The sequence below is a fragment of the Carlito syrichta genome, unplaced genomic scaffold (assembly GCF_000164805.1).
Source record: "Carlito syrichta isolate Samal-C Ts95f unplaced genomic scaffold, Tarsius_syrichta-2.0.1 Scaffold309114, whole genome shotgun sequence".
Classification (NCBI taxonomy): Eukaryota; Metazoa; Chordata; class Mammalia; order Primates; family Tarsiidae; genus Carlito; species Carlito syrichta.
The window spans coordinates 316,491-321,024 of record NW_007253210.1 but is presented as its reverse complement, the minus strand read 5'-3'; positions in this window follow the sequence as shown (position 1 = coordinate 321,024).

Sequence of the window (4,534 nt, the reverse complement as noted above, 5' to 3'; positions counted from 1 at the left end):
ATTCCAAAAGGTGCCTGGAAGGGGCAAGCTCATGCCTGGTTGTGAACCACTGTATCAGAAGAGTGCCTCTTCTGCTGCATTGCCTACCATAATATGATGAATCCACTTCAGCAAAACAGAGATGCACTCAAATCACTGCAGTTTGTCTCTTAAAACACCTTCTTTCTCTGCAACCAGAGTTTTCACTGCTATTCACTGGAGATAGATGATTCTAGTAGGAACTAGGATTTGCTCCAGAACAACTCCACCTTGTAAAGTATTGGTAGAAGGAGAATACAAATAAGTACCAAATTACCAGAAAGGACACCTGAATGGGCCATATAGATGGTCCCCTTCTGGTCACTACGTTCTACTCATTTATTCTAGAACCTGAAGGGTTATTATTGGAGACTCTGAGGTGGCAGAGGTTGTCAACTCCAAGCTTTTTCGGCTCAAGCAGACCTCCGCTATGCATATCCTACCAGTTTTGCCTTACTGCTAACATTGCAATAAGAGGTCAAAAATCTGAGTTGAGAAATGTGAGTTTATTATAGAAGTGGTACTGGATTCAAGGAAAGCTCTAAAAATTGGCACCCAGGAAGTAGTAAAGGCCCCAGGAGTAATCAAAGAACTTGAATGATACCCTTGAGGTTATGCAGAGCACAGCATGCCATAACAGTTTGCAGAGGCACATTCAAATTTCTGGAATACTCCCAGACATTTTAGACCTGTCCACTAGGCAAATCCCCAAGGAACAATAGATCATTCCACCTGAAGCAGAAGCCCGCAAAGAAGAAACAAGTGTTCTTTACATATCAGCCCCTTTAGCTGTTCCCAGCTTGCTTGTGCCAGAGACCTTGGCCAAGTATCCCAATGCAAGCTGGTTTTTCCAGGCTTTTGTCTGCCTTTTACCTGTGCTAGATCTTATGCAATGGTTTTCTCTGTCCAACTTACATCCCTATTCTCTCCCTTTGATCATCATACTCCAGCCACAATGGTCCCCTTTCTGTTCTTGAACATGCCAAGTTCTTTTCTGGCCTTCAGGACTTTGCACTTGCTGTCCTGTGAGAGATGTTCTTTCCCTGCACACTTGCCTTTTAACTGCTAGTCATCCTTAGGGTCTCAGCTTAAAGACTATGAGAAAGAATAGTGAGTTCAACTGTGAGGTCAGGGACCCTGCACTTTTTCTTGTAGCACTTATCATACTCATTCAGGATTTGTTTGCTTCTCTATCATCTCTTTCACTAGACTGAACTCCATGAAGGTGGAAAGAGTATTCATCATTGTATTGTATCCTCAGTGCCTAGCGCAGTGCCTGACACATGGTATCACACTCCAAAAACATTTGTCTAATAAATGAATGTATACAAGTTGAAGTGGCTTCCTCGTGAGATATAGATTAAATTTGTTTGAATGTTTCATTTTGAAAAGATCAGCTGTCAATCAGAACTTAATTTGATCCCAACACCTTTTCCATGGCTAATTTAATCTAAGATGGTTAAGCTTTCTGTTGAAACAGATTGAATCGTGTCATTGCTTTCCTTAAAACTTGTTCAGTAGTCCATAGCCTACAGGAAAATGTCCAAAAGTATTAGTGGAGCTGAGAAGGCCCTCTGTGACAGAGAATTTCAAATTTTTTGACTGTGATTCATGGTTCAAAATACATTTTACATTGCAATCCAGTACCTACCTACATAAATATATATGTACATAGCTAAAACAAAAGTTTCACAAAATAATTCTTACCTTTACTAGATGCAGTGCAATACATTTTCTATTCTTAGTCCACATCATTTAATAAACTTGATTTCACAGCATAATGCCTTCAAAGTTGCAGTTTGAAAACCATTGCTGAATCAACAAAACCCTTCCTGGGAAAAAGATGCTGGGAGAGATTGACTAAGTGGAGCCTCATGAGCAAGTGGCCGGGGTCTTCCTGGTGAGGCAGTTGGTGCTGCAGCTGCTTTGCTTGGTTCCTAGTGCTTCCCGGGTCACAGAAGCCTAGCATCATTTTTTTTTTGACTGACAAAAGTTTTCTTGCAAAGAAGCGACAGGGAGAGACTACCAGTTCTAGGCTCTGCTTCATGACTGCAGCAGGAAAGACTGCTGACTCCAGGCTTTGCCTCACCACTGCAGTGCCTGACCAAACATTGGCAGCAAGGGCTGTGGAGGGAGACCAGCGGCAGAGTCCCCACTGAAGAAGGTGAAAGAAGCACCCCACCACAATCTTGAAAACGGGACAGGAAAGTGCTCTGACTTGCTCACCACAGAGCAACAAATCCAATCTCTGGGACTGGAGGATCAACTACTCAGGGGTTTATTGTGACCCAGAGGGAATATCCTAAAAGTACAAACTTCAGAGGAACAGTACAAGTGCTGAGTCTCAGTTGCCCCATCGCCTACCCTGATTCAGCCACGGGACAAGGGGTGGCCAGAAAAAAATGAGGAAGACCTCCAAAGAGATCAGCGGTGAGTGAAAGGCTGACCCAACCCTCCTCCTCCCCAGTAATCCTCTGAACATCAGACCCATACAGCTGGGGCATGACTGAGAGGGATGAATCCAGGCAGAGCCTGGATGTCAGCCGCAATAGGAGAACTCCATTCCAGGATAGGCCTGACTGGGGCACCCTGACAAGTACATACTTGGGGAAGAGACAATCCCACACCTCCCCACCGGAGGGAATCTCCCTGACCATACAAGAGTGGAAGGGGAGGACTGAAGCCTCACCCACCCCCCTTGCCCCTCCTCCTTCCTTGGTCCAGACACTGGGGAGAGAGTGAAAGAGGCAGAAGCTCTGCAGGGGGATAGCAGAGAAGCAGCTGAGAGGAACAATTACAGAACCTACCACAAGAGGGCAGGGTTGTTTTTTCTTTAATTTTTTTAAAGTTTTTTTTTTTCTGTCTGTTAGTTTTTCTATTTTTTGAATATTCTTTTGTGCATGACTGTGTATGTGAGGGTCTGATCTGCATCCCTCCCCCCTTTTTTTCTATTCTTTTCTGTTTCTTTTGTTTTCTGTTTATGTGTGTATGTGAATGATTGAGTGTTCATCTTTCTGGCTTTTTTATTTTTGTTTTTGTTGGTTTGTTTTTACTCTTTAGTTATTTGCTCTTTTTTTTTAGTTTAAGGTATGTGTGAGGGTTCAATCTGAATTCTGATTTTTTATTTTATTTTATTTTCTTCTGGTCTTCCTCTTTTTCTTCTCCATTCATTTTGTGCTAGGTGTCTGTGTGTGTGTGTTTAGTTTTCCCGATTTTTTGTTGTTGTTTTTTGTTTTGTTTCACTTTGTTATTTCAGTTTGTTTTGTTTTGGTGTGTGTGTGTGTGTGTGTGTGTGTGTGTGTGTGTGTGTGTGTTTTGCTTTGGTTTCTGCTTTCATTGTTTTGTGTTTTTTTCATTTTTTAGTTTTTGTTCATCTTATTTCATTCTATTTTTATCTATTATCTTCATTGTTGCTACTGTGTCTTGGACTCAGGGGGTGCACACACGTACCCATTGCATCATCATATAGAGTGGTGGTGAGGAGTGGGTCTCAAGGAACACATACCACAATCAGTGAACATTGTGATTTGCAAGTAGTTTCTGAATCCTAGTTCCCCATCCTCTACCTTATTCAACTTTCAAAACTACAAGACACAGCAAAGCTTCCCACCCACAGTCCTGTTTCAAAATATAACAAATCCAGAGCCCAGGTAAAGGCAGAATAGAGGACTGAGCAAACATCAGAAGGGAAAGTCTCTTTCACTGACATTGAATAACAGAACTAAAAAGAAAAACAATAGATCTGTCACAAATGAGGAAAAACCAAAGGAAGATCTCAGGCAATTTCAAGTGTACCAAAGACAAAACTCCTGAAAAATCAGACCTTGGTGCCCAAACAAAGGAAGTCACCAAGGACTGGCCCCAGAGTATGACAGGAATTAGGGAATGGATGGAAAGAGTGAATAAGATTCAAGAAAGATAAGACGCAACACTGAAAGAACTTGTAACAGAGATTTTGGCAATAAAATATTTCATCCAGTAAATAAATAACAAGATGATAAGCATGGAAAGCAAAATTAATCTAGCTGAAGAAAGAATCTCAGAACTTGAGAATCACAACATGGAATTAATCTGATCTGTAAAAATCATAGAAAGAAGACTCAGAAAGAAAGAACAAAGTCTACAAAAGTTGTGCGATCATATCAAGAAGCTGAACCTATGACTGAGTGCTATCCCAGAAAAAGAAAGGGAAACGGAGAACAACTTGGAGCAAGTATTCCAGGAGGTAATCCAAGAAAACTTTTCCCATCTCACTAGAGATGTGACCAACCAAATGCAAGGGATAGAGAGAACCCACACAAGACATCAAGTGAGAAGACCAACCCCTAGACATATAATAATTCACCTACATAAAGTAGGCACTAAAGAAAAAATCCTAAAGGCAGCAAGAGAGAAGGGTCAGACTACCTACCGGGGAACACCAATCAGAATACCAGTAGACCTATTGGCAGAAACACTACAAGCAAGAAGGGACTGAGTCCTATATTCAAAGTACTCAAAGATAAACCATTTCAAC